A 17,153-nucleotide genomic window follows, 5' to 3' on the forward strand; every position below is an offset into this window, starting at 1 on the left:
AAGTGTATATCACAGTTACAAAGATGGAAACTGTAGTATTAAAAACACTTTACAATATGATTCTATTTGTTAGATAACATTAGATAAAATGACCTAACAATAAACCATAGTATATACATAGCAATTATTCTCCTTGGGGTTAATTTAAAAATATACTAATACATTTTTAAAATCAAAAGTTTTATCTGTCAACATTATTTAATGCACAATGAATGAAGTGAACAAACATGAACAATCAAGTGGTTGTATTAAATTGTTGTAAAAATATATTGTTCACTCAATGTGTTGATGTTAACACATTAAGTAATGTTAATGAATGGTAGGCCTATCTTATTATAGTGTTACCAAACTATACAGGAGATAAAACATGTTTTATTTGACTTAACTGTAGCCTACTTTTATTTAATCCAAAACTGCCAAAAATGTCACTCTTGCCTGTTTTCAAAACTTAAGAACCCTGTAGCTGATTTCTAATGCAAGGGCTAGAAATCAATTAATTCTTTGCTGATACTTCCTCGTCATCACGGGGAGCGCAGTTTGCACCGCTTTCTCCTTCTCTCCACAAGCGCTCGCTCTCACGTGTCTCCGCTATGCAACCATAAACAGTGACGCGCCTGGAAAAACAAGCTCGCACGTCGCTTCTATTATGAGCGCGCTTCCCGCGCGCCTACATTTGAAATTTGCACGCGCAAAAAAACGTGCTATGTGAACGTATGAACGGCCCTTTATGGCAACGTGACATTAGCCTAATTCAACATATTTCCATATGTGGCTCTTTCCTCTTTCTTGTCAACAAGTGGATTCAGAGCCAACGCATTAGCAGCGCCGCCGGTCGGATCAACCCGGTACTCGGTACCTAGAAAAGCTGGTACCGTAACCGTTATTTTTTTTTAGTACCGACTTGGTACCGAAGTACCGAGTTTTTTGACAACACTAGTCTCGGTTACCAATGTAACCCTCATTCCCTGAAGTAGGGAACAGAGACTTAGTCGATCGTACCGACTGTATGGGATAACGCCTAGTGAGCCGATCACTCTGATTACTCTTACAATCAAGCCAAACAAGCTTTGGCAGGTGCGTAATCAACGCTCCGCCCTGTCCTGCGGGTATAACACAGGAGTGGATGCACCTACCAGTTGTTTTTCGCTGAGGAGCAGATCCTGCCCCAGTCAGCGGTGGTCCAGTAGAAGTGGCAGGGGGACTAAATCTCTGTTCCCTCCTTCAGGGAACGAGGGTTACATTGGTAACCGAGACGTTCCCTTTCAGTCGGGTAATGTTCGACTTAGTCGATCATACCGACTGTATTGGATCCTCTAACACGCTACTAATACTGCCACCTTCCAGTGCCTTAAAACAAAGCTGCAAGAGCCTCCGCATGGTGGGCGGTCAAGCTTAATTCAGTTCAATTCAATTAAAATTTATTTGTATAGCGCTTTTCACAATACATATTGTTTCAAAGCAGCTATATAGAAAGTACATTTCAGAAATGTACATAAAAAAATACAGTTAGTTAATCATGTATTAATTTTACTATAACGCACCAGTGGGGCTCGACAGCCTTAGTCAAACGGGTTGGCGCGTATGGTCGGGTTGCGGAGAGATTGTGAAATTGAGGTTAGGTCTCAGCAGCAGGAGGAATGTAGAGGTCAGTAAGCTGGGCTGAGTTGAGTGGGGGACGGAGGGGGGTGACTCTGGGACGCAAGAGTCACTGTCAAGCCCTCTTGAGGTGTCGTGGGCTAGTCGACGAAACACTGAGGACGGAAGGTGCCCACTTGAAGACCCTAGAGATGTCCCCTACTCGGCTCAATCCAGACGGTTGTCGTGCTGGTCCACTAGGGAGACCACACTGTAGTTGCAGCCGATTTCATTCGACTGACTTGACTGACTTCGTAAGAAGTACTGATCAATGCGAGGCCCATATGTGTGCTATGTGTGCTGATCAATGTGTGCTGACGCGCCAAGTACACTTCAGCCGTTAACGCCGGACAGAAGGGGAGTCACACCACCATATGGAAGGAAGCGTAAATGGATGGAGAAGCATAGTTTACTGTAAAGCTACGTCTTAGTGTTGCTTATCTTGGCGAAAGCCGAGCATAAATCAGCATGAAGTTTTAACTTCTACTCTCGTGTAATGGAAATTATGAAGATCTGGATACGTCCAGTGACTGCGGTGAATAGTGCTGCTGGCAACAAGGGAAAGACCTTGTGACAGCCTGGAGAGACAGCTGACAGGAGGAAAGAGACCCCAATGGGGCTGGTAAGGGTTAGCTACCCTTGTCGGCAGTATCCAGCTCCGTGTTTACAGGATGCTGGAGACACCCGCCCAAGGCTTCTGAGAAATTAAAGAAAAAAATACCCCTAGAGTCTGCGAGAGCGGGGGCGGAAGATGACTCGATGTTGGACAACATGGTTAACGACTTAGGAATGGAAACGGATATGAGTATGGAGAGTAAGACTAGTCCAAGATCTGCAGTTAGTAAAGTCATTGAACTCCAAGTTTGTGTCTGTGGCTGGAGCAAGGCGACAACGTTCAGGGGTTTGAAGGTTCATCAATGGAAGATGAAATGCTTGAGGGAGAAGGGACAAGGGCCTCGCATTGATCAGTACTTCTTACAAAGTCAGTCAAGTCAGTCAAATGAAATCCAGCGACAGGAAGCAAACCACAGCTCGCAGGATATCAGCACCCCTGTGAGGAGAGGAGGGCTTGCACAGTCAGTGATGAACATATTCATACTTGTGAAACCGGTCAGACTAACCAGCATAAGAGAGAAAAGAACCTCAACGGGCATAGGCCTGGAGTTAGATGGCCAAGAGCTTGTGAGAAAACTGCATGGGACACGGTAAACACAGATCTATGCTTTGCATTGGAAAGATTAACTGGTACAGTTGAAAAGAAGCTGGATAAATTTGGGGAAATCATTTACGCATATGGAAGTGAGAGGTTTGGTGTGGAAAAAAGGAAGGAAAAAGTACAAACTACTACTGCAATGTCTAGACGGCAGCAGAAAATTGAAGGGTTAGTTAGAGAAAGGAGACAGCTGAGGAATCAATGGAAAAGAGCAGAACAAAGTCAGAAGGAGGGACTCAATCTCTTACAAAGGGACATAAAAGATAAGCTGGCAACATTACGCAGAGCTGAGCACCTACGGAAACGCAACAAAAAGAAGGAACGTGCGAGGGCTAATTTTTATAAAGACCCATTCAAATTCGTAAAGAAGTTATTCACCAGTGAGAAGAATGGCACTTTAAAAGCATCTAGAGTTGAGCTAGAGAGATATTTGGAGGAAACGCATACAGATGCAAAAAGGCATGAGCCTATGTCAATTCCAGCCCACCAGAATACCAAATGGAGGTCTGTGCACCTAAGTGGAAAGAGGTAGAGCAGGCTGTGAGAAAGACAAGGGCTTCATCATCTCCAGGGCCTAATGGAGTTCCGTACAGAGTGTACAAGAGTGCTTCGGGAGTTCTGCGAATTCTGTGGAAATTGTTAAAAGTGGCATGGGAAAAACAGGTTGTACCTAGAGCATGGCGCAGAGCAGGTGGAGTCTTTATACCTAAAGAAAAAGATGCTACAAGCATCAGTCAGTTTCGTCCTATTTCACTATTAAACGTTGAAGGTAAGATTTTCTTCAGCATTATTGCCCAGAGATTGTCCACCTACCTATTAAAGAATGGCTTCATTGACACTTCAGTTCAAAAAGCGGGCATTCCAGGGTTCTCAGGATGCTTAGAACACATCAATGTTATCTGGCAACGAATTCAGTCAGCTAAAAAGGAGAGGAAGGAGCTCTATGTGACATTCCTGGATTTGGCTAATGCATACGGTTCAGTGCCACATGAGCTTCTTTGGGCAGCATTTGATTTTTTCAGAGTACCAATGTCAATAACAAATTTAGTGAAAGCCTATTTTGGAGATTTGCAATTTAGTTTCTCAACTCCAAAATTCAGCACTGCATGGCAATGCCTAGAGGTTGGAATAATGGCAGGATGCACCATTTCTCCACTGGCTTTTACCATGGCAATGGAAGTAATCATTAGGGCATCAAGATGGGTAGTAGGAGGAGAGCGCTTGGCTTCTGGGATGCGACTACCACCAATCAGAGCGTACATGGATGACATGACAACCATGACTACAACAGTAGCCTGCACTAATCGGTTATTGGGGAAGTTAACAGATAATATTGAATGGGCATTGTTATGGGATTTTTTATTCTTTCTCTTTCAAACCAATAATTGCAGCTGCTACTGATTGATGTGAGCAGGTGAGATGGGTGGACGGGGAGAGACGGATGGACTTTGACCCCAAAGGTCAAAGGACAGGCCAGTTTTAGAGCAAGCAAGAGAGCATGACCAAACCCTAAAGTTCAGGTTATTATTATTATTTCCTGACGGTAGAGAACTGAACTATAGTCTATATATGGGCAGAAGAACAGACCTTGAGATAGTTGTATAAAAACCGCTCTCTCCCTCCTCTCCGGGTCTCACTTTCCTCGCAGAACTGTACACTGTCTACCTCTGTGGGCCAATTGAACCTTTCTTATAAGAAATAAATAATTTTAATTCTCAGACTGTCTCTTACGCATTGATGTTTGTTTAGTGAATAATTTTGCAGTTACAGCACGAATGCAATTTAAGCCCTCTAAATCAAGGAGCATCTCGATAGTTAAAGGAAAGGTAGTAGATAAAACATTCTTCATCAATGGTGAGGCAATACCAACAGTTATAGTAAAGGAATATTGCAGCTGCCAGTCTCTGCTTTAACCGAGAAGTTTAAGTGTGCCAAGGTCAGACTGGAAATGACATTAGTAGAGTCACGTGACAAATGTGTAAGGGAGGCAGCCCCTGTGTTAAAAACTGGTAGAAAGTGGTCAGCAAAGAAATCTGTAGTAGAGGCAAAGGCTGACCTTCAAATTGGGGATATCGTGGGACAGGTACAGCATGGAAGAGGGGGTTTTGGGCTCAGTTTAGCTCCTCCTAAATGGCACAAGGCAGGCCCAGCTCAAATGAGAAAGCTGGTAGTCAACGAGGTGCGACAGCAGGAGGAGAGGATGAGGTGTATAAAGGCCATTTCACAGGCCAAGCAGGAAGAGTGGATGAGATGGGAGAGTGTGGAACAACGTAAGATGGGCTGACAAGACCTTTGGTCAATGGAAGAGAGTAGGATCAGTTTCCTTATTAGGTCAACATATGATGTTCTCCCATCACCGCAGAACCTAAACCTCTGGGTAGGAGAGGATCCCTCTTGTCCTTTGTGTTCATCACCTGCCACATTAAGGCACATTTTGACAGGATGTAAGGTGGCTCTTAGCCAGGGTCGGTTTACTTGGCGCCATGACCAAGTACTGCGATGTTTGGCTTTAGCATTGGAAGGCAAGCGTAGTATGACCAATAAGTTGCCGCCTCTTCTAGCAAAACATCACATGCAGAAGACAATATTCCTCCGCCCAGGCGAGCAACCACCAAGAAAAGGTGTTAACACCAATTCTCGCCCAGGACAACTGGAAGCTGCTAGGGACTGGAAGATGCTGGCTGATCTTGATCAATGGCTTATTTTTCCACCTGAGATTGCCACCAATAACCTACGACCAGACATTGTTTTGTGGTCTGGATCAGCACGCATTGTTCAACTGATAGAGTTAACAGTGCCATGGGAGGATGCGGTAGATGAGGCATATGAGAGGAAGAAACTACGGTATGCTCATCTGGCCACTGAAGCAGAACAGCGAGGATGGAGAGTCCAGGTTTATCCAGTGGAAGTGGGTTGTCGAGGTTTTGTGGCACACTCTACAACCCGGTTCCTCAGAGACGTCAGATTCAGCGGCCAAGAGTTGCGTCGCACAGTAAAGAACTTATCTGAAGCAGCAGAAAGGAGCAGCAACTGGCTGTGGTTGAGACGGAAAGATTCTGGCTGTGTACAGGCCGCCACGCTACGGTTTCGTAGAATTCTTGAAAAACTTGAAGAGTCTGTTGATTTATTTGTATAGGTTGTATAGTATTTACAGTCATTACGTTCCTCTGTATATTGCGTGAATGGTTGGGCAGATATTGTGTTTTGCGGTAGGTGGTATGCCATACGGAACCGTTGCCACTGAAACTGCTTTAACGCACCAGTGGGGCTCGACAGCCTTAGTCAAACGGGTTGGCACGTATGGTTGGGTTGCGGAGAGATTGTGAGATTGTGGTTAGGTCTCAGCAGCAGGAGGGATGTAGAGGTCAGTAAGCTGGGCTGAGTTGAGTGGGGGACGGGGGGGGGGTGACTCTGGGACGCAAGAGTCACTGTCGAGCCCTCTTGAGGTGTCGTGGGCTAGTCGATGAAACACTGAGGACGGAAGGTGCCCACTTGAAGACCCTAGAGATGTCCCCTACTCGGCTCAATCCAGACGGTTGTCGTGCTGGTCCACTGGGGAGACCACACTGTAGTTGCAGCCGTCGTGTGTGCTGACGCGCCAAGTACACGTCAGCCGTTAACGCCGGACAGAAGGGGAGTCACACCACCATATGGAAAGAAGCGTAAATGGATGGAGAAGCATAGTTTACTGTAAATCTACGTCTTAGTGTTGCTTATCTTGGTGAAAGCCGAGTACAAATCAGCATGAAGTTTTAAAGGAGTCATAATGTAGTATTAACTTTGATACCCACGCTCTATTATAGTCATTTCATGCCCTTCTAAAAAAGAAAAATTGGAAAAAAATAAACACAGAGCTCGTTTGACCCTTATTTCTGAATGCATTATTGTCTCGCGAGATCTGATGCGAGGTTTTGGCTGTCGTGGACGGTCATTTTAATAATGCAAATGAGGGGCACGTTGATTGGTGGCAGGAAGGAGGGGGCTTGACACCGCAGGTAACTTCAGCATATCATTCCAAAAAGAGATCATGGCGCAACCCGACCTGGCCGCGACCTACGGGATTCAACCGTACGTTATATGTTTGAGCCAGACTCTGAACCAGAGCTGGAAACGGAAGAGGAACAACAGTCAATTGAAGGACGTCTACATCAACATGTCTCTGAATGGTAAAGACAATTTTTTTGACTGAGACATACATTAACATCAGTAACGAGCTAAAACGTTTTTGTTTTTTTTGCTATTTTCTCCCACATAAGTTAAGCTTTAATTTAATGTAGATTACATTAACGGAGATGTAGTCTACTTTATTTTCAGTTTACAGTGGTTATAGAGATTAACGTTTGCTATAATGTGTTGTTTTTGCCTTTTTTGACGTTGTGGTTTTTTAGATATTTAATAATTTTCATCTGCAGACATGTAACGTTATGTTTTTCTTTATGTTTATTAATTAATTAATTTATTAAACTGTTTTTCAAATTTATCTATCCTTATCACATACATTAACCGCATTAGTAGTTAGCTGCTGTTTGTTACACAAAATATAGTAATAAAAACACAGTCTTACCGTTTCAAATTCAGGCAAGTCCCTGATTGTTGGAATGGCACCTTTTTCCAAACGTAGCTTCGATGCCAACTTCGCCTGATATTGCCCCAAATTTGTAAAAGATTATTTTGTGAAATGTTTAGCGCAGACACCTAACGTTGAGCAAGTTGAGATGGTTGTCAAACATAATGAGATGGTTGAGATGGTTGATGAACAGCGTCATTAAAAATAAATTTCATCCACTTGTCCCTTGTAGTTTGGTCAGTTTTGGGTAAAGAAAAAACATTAGAATGTGGATTATGACAGTCAACCACAGAGCAACTTACGTGTGCACTACGTTTCTGCATCTTTCTTGACTGAATATGATGGGGAGAGGGGCAGGGCGGGCCTCCTCTGCGGTGTCCATATATGGTATATCCGGCCCCGTCTTGACGTCAATTCGGGGGAGAAATTGAAATCTCGTATTTGAGTGCGCATGCACGTTGGCTAGTTTAAGAACCCTGGGGTAAACAAACGCTTCACTTTTGAATATCGGCATCCCGGCCAATGTATAATCGTTAGTCAATCATAACATACATTGATTCTCATGGAAAAGTGAAAATTGCACATTATGACTCCTTTAAAGGGGTCATATAATGCCATTTTTGTACAAGCTAATATGATTCTTTTGGGTCTAAATTAAAAGTTTGTAATATACTTTAATTAAAAATTCTCATTAGTATTGTAAGAAAACACTTATTTTACCTGGTCAAAAACAGCTCTGTTTTTTTAGCACGCCGTTTCAGTGCATATGACTTTAAATGATCATGAGCTTTGCTGACTCCGCCCCTCTGTTCTATGCGTACACCAGAGCTCTGGCGTACACCATTTGTAACTCAATAACCATAACGCGTTGTTCAGTATAAACGTGGGATTATGAATTATATTGAGAACGTCATACATAGAAAACATGCCGTAATGTACCCTGAGTGTAAACCTTAGACGCATTCATTGTTAAGCGTGCAGCTAGCGATTTGCAAAGATTAATATATTAATATAAAGTTTAATAAAACGTTACACTCACTTCCGTTCTTCTGGAGATTCAGCAGGAACACGAATATCTGGTAGCAGCTACCGATCCATTTTTCATGAGCAGCAGCTTAGCAAATCCAGCTTTATACTGATCCTCGTCTATAAAGCAGTCTGGTGAGAAATGATTCGCGCAAACATGAACGCATTGACGTTGCTCGTGGGGAATATTCCCTTCGAAAACAAACACAGCCACTGCGTCTTCAGCGGTTCGGATTTAGGAACATTAAAATGACTGTGTTCGTCATTACACCCAAGAACAGAACACCACAATCGCTTAGACGCCATTCTGCTCATAGACAGTGCTCCAGCATGTCAACAATGACCGCGCCGGTCCGCGCAGACTATGATTGACAGCTCTCTCATGGAGCTGATCTCACCCGCGAGGGCGGGTCTGTGTTGAGACGCTCCTGTCAATCAACAATCGTGGGAGGGGCTTCCGAGCGTGTGACGTCACACGGTCGAACGGCTCGATTTGAGGCAGGGGAAAACATATAAGGAGATTAAAACAAAACCACTGGATGGATTTTTATCATTATATGATGGTTGTGTACAGGCACTGCCAACACACATTTCAGTACAATCAACTTGTAAAAGTGCATGCACCATTATATGACCCCTTTAACATTTACTCTCGTGTAATGGAAATCATAGGGCATAACATCGCCGGCGTTGAGTTGTCTCTTCACAGGTGTCGAGTCATCTCTTCACAGGTGTTGGGGCGTCTGAAGTCTCTGTGAGAGGCTGGATACAAACTGGAGCTGACGAACGCTATTCATAACAGCAAAAAAGCAGATGGGAAATAATTAGCATAGCTGCTGTTCATAATATTAATGCATTTGATCTGATTCAACAGTTGTATAAAAGATAAGCATTATGTGTGAATGCTTGGCTAAAGAGATGCGTCTTTAATCTAGTTTTAAACTGGGACAGCGAGTCTGAGCCTCGAACAATATCAGGAAGGCTATTCCAGAGTTTAGGAGCTAAATTTGAGAACGCCCTCCCTCCTTTAGTGGACTTAGATATACTAGGAATGACCAGAAGCCTCGAATTTAGTCATCTTAAATATGTATTGTAGAGTGATAGAAGGTCCATTAAGTACACAGGAGCTAAACCATTTAGGGCTTTATAGGTCAGTAGCAATACTTTGTAATTAACACGGAACTTAATAGGTAACCAGTGGAGAGATGATAAAATTGGTGTTATATGATCATATTTTCTTGACCTAGTAAGAACTCTAGCGGCTGCATTTTGCACTAACTGTAGCTTGTTTATTGAGAATTCAGGACAACCAGCTAATAAAGCATTACAGTAATCTAGTCTCGAGGTCATGAATGCATGAACTAACTTTTCGTCATCAGAAACAGATAGCATGTTACGTAGCTTAGCAATGTTTCTAAGGTGGAAAAGGCTGTTCTTGTAACATATAAAAATGTGAAGTTGCGGTCTAGTATAACACCCAGGTATTTTACTGTAGTGGATAAAGTAACAGGACATCCTTCTAAATTAAAGTTGTATTGTAAGAGGTTTTGTGGGCAGTTTTTTGGACCAATAAGTAATACCTCCGTTTTATCTGAATTTAATAGCAGGAAATTACACGTCATCCAGTATTTTATATCTTTAAGACATTCTGTCAATTTAGATAAGTTAGTGCTTTCATCTGGTCGTGATGAAATATATAATTGAGTGTCATCAGCATAACAGTGGAAATTAATTCCATGTTTTCTTATAATATTACCAAGTGGCACCATATATATTGAGAATAGCAGAGGGCCTAACACCGATCCTTGCAGCACTCCATAGTCTTCTGACGTTATCTTCGATTTTTCCCCATTTAAACTCACAAAATGGTAACGGTCTGATAAGTATGATCTAAACCAGCTTAATGCCTGTCCCTGGACACCAGTGTAGTTTTGTAGTCGATCCAAGAGTATTTTATGATCTATAGTGTCGAACGCAGCGCTAAGATCGAGTAGAACTAGTATTGAGATACAGCCTTGGTCAGAAGCTAAAAGTCATAAATATCATAATATCATAAAAAAAACCTTAAACTCTATGTCCTCGTTCAGACCTGGATAACGGAGCGCATCCAGCTGATGAATCCAAAATGACTCACGCTGGTTGAGTTTGCAGATCCTATCACCACCTCTATCCAAAGGTTTGACATGCTCCAAGACCTCTCTATTTTAAGTAGAGAATCATTCTTATTGTGCATATGTAGGAAGTTTTGGGCCATCTGATAGTCGGGGGTACTGATACGAATAGCATATTTATGCTCCGCCAAACGATCACGTAGACGTCTTTTAGTGCGACCTATATAAAACACATTCTTACATGGGCAAGATAAACGATAAATAATAAATGTAGTGTTACAGTTTATAAAGTCTTTTATCTTGAATGTTCTATTAGATTTAAAATCCACAAAAGTTTTCGAGGGAATGATATTACTACAATGGGGACAATTCATACAACGGTATAACCCAATAGGTCTCTTAAGCCAACTTTCCTTCTTCTCAGGGGGAAGATAACTATGTACCAACTTATCACGAAGAGTAGAGATCCTTCTGTAAGAAAATAAAGGGGTTGAGGAAAGACCTGTTGGAGGGTAGGATCAGAATTTATAATGGCCCAGTTATCCTGAATTATCCTTTTTATCTGTCTAGCCTCCCTACTATATTGTGTAACAAAGAAGGGGCGGGATTGAGTATCTGTCTTACATCCCTTCTTAATCAAGGTATCAGAACGATACAGGGATTGAGCTCTGGAACGTGCATGAGCGACGATATCTGGTTTGTAGGCTCTTTTAATAAAACATTCTGACATAATATCTGCCTGTTTTTCAAAATCAACATTATCGTCACATATACGGCGTAACCGCTGGAATTGGCCGAAAGGTGCATTATCAATGAGATATGGAGGATGGAAGGAGTCAGCCCTAAGGATGGTGTTTCTAGAGGTCTTTTTTCTGAAAATCGTGCTATGTAACTTCCCTTCTGGATCAATAGAGATGGTTAGGTCTAAAAAATCAATAGTGGTTTTGGAGTATTCTAAAGATAATTTAATATTCCTATTGATGGAATTAAGGTATTGGTGAAACTCCAGAACCTGAGTGTCAGTACCTTTAAAAATAAATAGTAAATCATCAATGTAGCGACCATACCATGTTATACAATGATAAAAAGGATTAGCCGAGTTGAGGACATGCAATTTCTCCCATAACCCCAAATACAGACAAGCATAATTGGGTGAGAAACAACAACCCATTGGAACACCAATCTTCTGTTTGTACAGCTTGTCAATAAACACAAAGACATTATTGTGAATAATAAACTCAGTGAGTTGTACAATAAAATGAGAAGGAGGTCTGGTGACTATTTCTATCAGAAATAAAGTGTTTCAAGGCGTGTAGACCCTCCTCGTGGTCAATGTTGGTATATAAAGACTCAACGTCCATGCTAATTAAATATTGGGATTCAACATTACCTAAATAGGATAAACTGTTTAGAACATCCACAGTATCTTCAATGAAAGAAGGGAGAGTCCTAACAAAAGGCTTGATAAAAAAAATCAACAAACTTGGACGCTGGTTCAGTAAGTGTACCATTACCCGAGATAATGGGTGTCATGATGTGGGTTTTGTGTCTTGTCTTGTCATGTTCTTTGGTTCCCTGTCTTGTCTATTAGTTATGCCAGGTGTTTCTTATTATCCACGCCCCCTTGTTATCCTGTTAGCTCGTTTGTCTATGATTATTTAAGCCCTGTGTTTTTGCCCTGTCCTTGTGAGTTGTTGAATGTTTGATGTCGACGTCGGTCGCTTCTGATTCTGAGTCCTGTATCCCAGTCTGAGTCTTTCTCTAAGTTTGTAGTTTGTCTAAATAAAGGCTGTACACTGCGTTTGGATCCAGCCTGCTTCCCCTGCTTCTACCGCACCACATTACAGATCATCTCAATGGGTCGCCCAGGGGGGGGTTATCAAAAGGGGGTTTATGTACTTTCGGAAGTAAATAAAATGTAGCCAAGGACGGGTGTTCAACTGTCATATATTTCATTTCACTCTCAGTAATCCATTCCGAATTTTTGGCATGAGTTAAAATATTATGAAAAATAACGGTCAGTTCAGACAAAGGATTACTAACAATTCTTTCATAATGCTTGGTTTCTAATTGTCTTGTCGCCTCAAGGATATACATGTCTTTAGGCAGGACCACTACAGCCCCACCCTTATCAGCAGGGCGGATAATTATGTCATCAATCATAGAGAGCTCCTTCAGAGCCTTGCGTTCACTTATCGTCAAATTCGATTTGTTGTGTGGGTCTGGACCGAGTATCAAAAAATGTTTGCACATCAAAATCCACTTTCTTACAGAAGGCAACAAGAGAAGGATTTGATATCATAGGAGTAAATAGGGATTTAGGTCTAAACAGAGGATACGAGTCAATGCTGGGAGTACTTTCAGAAACAGCTAAATTGTCAGGTGTGCCATCAGGAGTAATGTCAGAATTAACACCCATCATGGAACAACCGTAATTGTATCCAGACTTATGATAAAACATTTTTAAATGTAAATTCCGGTAAAATCGGAATAAATCCACTGTAATACTGAACAGACTAGAAGTATGAGTGGGTGCAAAAGACATACCCTTAGACAGTACACATAGTTGCTTGTTGGAAAGAGGCGTATCAGAAAGGTTAATTACCGAGGATATTTCTTCCTCGGTAACGATCTCAGTGTTGATGAACGAGGACGTTCCTCTACCTCGGCAGCCCCGGCGTGTTTTCTTGGACCGTGATGATTGGTCTGGAGTCGCGGCCAATCGTCCTCCAAAAAATGATCAGAAAACGTGGTCGGTTCCACCGATACACCTGTCCTCTATTCCTCTACGTCGCGTTTGAACTTCCGCACCTTCATCTCCTTGATGGTCGTCTTGAGTTTGAGTATTTCCTCTCGGATCGTTTGTTGAATAGGGACCTGTTGTTCCAGAGGGGTGGGTAGGGAAGACTCAATGTCTCTGATACGGGATTGGATTTGTTCCCTCTCTTTCTTGCCCTCTTGTATGAGCAGTAGCATCAAGTCCATTGAGCATTTATTTAAAATAGACTCCCATTTCAATTTAAAGTCAGTATCCTCACTGTGAGTAGAGGGAAATTTAGACAGGCGTAGCCCGCGAGGGATGCGTCCTTCTCGCCAATAATCAGAAAGTGACACCACATGCCATTTGAGCTTCATATCTTTCTCTAGAAGTTTACGCAGTTCATGTTTCTTTGTTGAACAGTCAGTATACACGACATTCTCAACATGCGTGAGTAAAGAGTCTGTAACAATAATATTTCGTCCTTCATCCGTAGAAAAAGAGTGTGTCTCCATGGTAAATCACTCACCAAACGCTGAAGCCTATATAGCGGAGCAAGGCCTAAGTTGAAACCAAAAACAATGAACTGTAAAAGATTCAACCAGGCGCTCAGGTAAAGTTATGAAGTCCGTGATAGGTGCTCTTGGGGTAGGAAAAAGATCCTAAGAAACGAAAAGCTGGTCCCAGGCACTCAGTCAAGTTTTAAATGAGGAGAAGGATAAAGTTAAAAAGCCTTTATTAAATATGGCTTAAATCATTTTAAAAGTACAGGAGCCAACATGTTTCGACCGACTTCAGGGCAAAGTAACACAAAATATGAGAATGACACCAAATTATAAATTAAGTCCCACATATAATCAGAAGGAATTTAATTAACCTAATAAGGCCTAATACAATCAATTAACCCAATAAGGCAATCAGGTCTAACAAGATAGGGGAAACCAACATAATGAGTACTAAAGCAGGTGAAACTAACAAAGAAACAATAAAGAAAAATATCTCCACAGAAATCTCGCTCAACGGAGGTTATCTGGATAACGGAGCGCATCTCTTTTCTTACTCTCATTTTTCTCTCCAGATAACCTACGTTGAGGGACATTTCTTTGGAGATATTTTTCGGCCTGGTTCTAATGGCCGAATTTCGCCATTTAATTCGCTCCTGAGAAACGCGATAGAGTTGATAATGAGCAGCTTAACAGTGATAGACGTCGTAGCCTATTCCTGGTAGACGAGGATCAGCTGAAAAAAAAAAAACTCAAAACGTGACAACACTGTGCATTTAAAAAATAAGTTATTTTCCATTTTAACTAAGGAAGCACGATATATCAGCCACCATATCGGTATCAGCCGATTGGCTATGTGTTCATTTTTAATGTTATCGTTATCGGCAGATAAGAACATTTGGCTGATGATAGGCTATATTAAAGGTGATAAATTGTATTATTTCCTTCAGCTGAGACACTTAAGATGCTGTTCAACATGATGTTTTTGAATTGCTTGAAATATGATTGAAATCACTTAAAAAAAGAAAAATGTGCAGCAGAAGTCTGTCATATCAGCTAAAACTATAATGAGAACATCATTATAATTGTGGGTTTGGTACATGGCTTTTAATGGTGAGACTTCTATTTTTGTAATCAGGCTCTCAAAAATTATATAAAATGTGTAGGCTATTTAGATTAATTTATTACTAATATACCGGTTATCGGCTTTCAAATATAAAGGATTATCGTATCGGCTAAAATGTTCATATCGGCGAATCCATATAATTTAACCTAATAATTTTATTCTTATAATTAATTAGTAATTAATTGTATTCACACTGACAAGGACATCTTATAGCCTGAAGTGTAACATGCAAAGACGCATTACCACCAACTGTAAGGAGTGTGGATCCGAATTTAATAATTTATTTATTTGAACTAAACTATTGTTGTGAACTAAACTCTATTAGCTTGCTCTACTTTATAAATGACTGATGAGTTATTCTGGCCATGATGTTTTGAGACCAACTTGGATCAAAACTGTAAACATAAAATTACAATGTTATTTTCATGCATTTTAGTTTGTTCTTGTTAGCAAAAATTTGGCGGACACACGTCAAGTGTTTTGCTCGTACTAAAGGTGAATGTTAGTGACTTTCTTCATCACATCTTTTCTTTCCATATAATGAATGAGAGGCTGTGATTCTTGCCTGACATCTATGCATGGAAGAAAATCATATCAGTTTAAAAACAACATGAGGATGAGCAAATGATGACTGTATTTTAATATTTGTGGATGAATTATCCCTTTATCAAACTGTTAAAATAAATGAAAACCTAAAAAGTAGATGCAAATGTAAGTACAATAATGGCACACTAGATGGCGACATCGAATACAGATGTAGACTCAAACTTCCTATCTCAAATGCACAATTTAATTTATCAAAGCATTTCTCAGAGAGAGAGAAAAAAAAGATTATACGTTTGTTACATGGTCCACATGGATTCTGTTTCATTAAACTCTCATTTTCCACTGGTTGCATAATGACCAGAATCACACACACACACAGACGACACACTTACAAACACACACTCACTCTCTCACACACACACACACACACACACACGCGCGCCTAAACTCTCTCTCTCTCTCTCTCTCTCTCTCTCTCTCTCTCTCTCTCTCACACACACACACACACACACTGTCTGTAATGTTTTTAGAGCTGTTTTATGAATTTATATATTTATTTCCAATATTATTTGCAATTGAATTTGTGTTTAATGAAATAGTGATCAATTCAAACACACTTTCAGTGGGCCTACAGCTATAAAGGTCACGCAAAAATGATATTCAAAGTCACAATAGACGCTTTAATATTAAAATAATCACAAACAGTAGTCTACCTGATATTATTATCGTGATACTGTAAAGTTGTTCCAGCATATGGAACAATATGGCAAGATTAGATTTAGGCTATATATCAAGTTTGAGAGTTTTGAGACACAGAGTTATAAAGTTCTTAATATGTTACTAGTTACAAAATTATCTGGTCTCCCTTGTGAAGAAAAAAAACATATAATGAGGTGTAAGTGAAATAAATGATAAACTCTTTAAAGAAATTTTAATCATGGTCTCTATTTGCAACCGATAAAGCAAAATGCATTAAGTAAGCTGTCAGATTTAACTAATGAACTATTCTTTTTTTAACCTTTACATTTCACGCAGAATTTAGACGTTTCAGTGCACTGTAAAAAATGATTTTTTGCTGAAGTAAATACTACTGAAAAAAACAATGTAATTTACATGAAAAAGTTAGTTCAGGCAAGAATAAAAAAAACTAAGTAAATTCCATATCAGTACTTAATTCAAGCGAGTAGAAATGAAAGCGTAAATATCAACTCAATAAAATTAAGTAAAAATTACTCAACTTTTCTGATACTGGGGTTCCCATCATGCACTGGACCTTGAATAATTAATGAGGTTCATTTTTCACTGGTTTCCAGCTGTATTTACACTGTTTTATCATTTCTTTTGTTGTCAGGATTAAACTTGCCATTTTGTGACATTTCGAGTAAATTTTCTGCTAAAAATGACACATTCAAACACAAAAACGATCCATCAAATGTTACCGCCATTGTGTATTGTCTACCAAGTATTGAGGTCTTTGCATTCACATCATGCTTAACATCTGACATGATGAAGTATAAATCACTTAGATACTCTAAGTAAAGCACATACTATAAATGACTGGTATAATTCAATAAAATTGTTTGAGTGAAATATAATGCAAAGGAAATTTCAACTAAATCGATATTAATCAACCTTTTACTAGCCAAGTTAAAATTACTTATTCTCTTT

At 40.5% G+C, this 17,153-nt stretch overlaps 1 pseudogene; it reads left to right on the forward strand.

Annotated features, from left to right (window-relative positions):
* LOC130070435 (polyunsaturated fatty acid 5-lipoxygenase-like) overlaps positions 1-17,153 on the forward strand; it is a 169,934-nt pseudogene that overhangs the window by 118,371 nt on the left and 34,410 nt on the right.

The sequence above is a fragment of the Rhinichthys klamathensis genome, unplaced genomic scaffold, assembly GCF_029890125.1.
Source record: "Rhinichthys klamathensis goyatoka isolate OS25496 unplaced genomic scaffold, OSU_Roscu_1.1 h1tg000406l_1, whole genome shotgun sequence".
Taxonomy (NCBI): domain Eukaryota; kingdom Metazoa; phylum Chordata; class Actinopteri; order Cypriniformes; family Leuciscidae; genus Rhinichthys; species Rhinichthys klamathensis.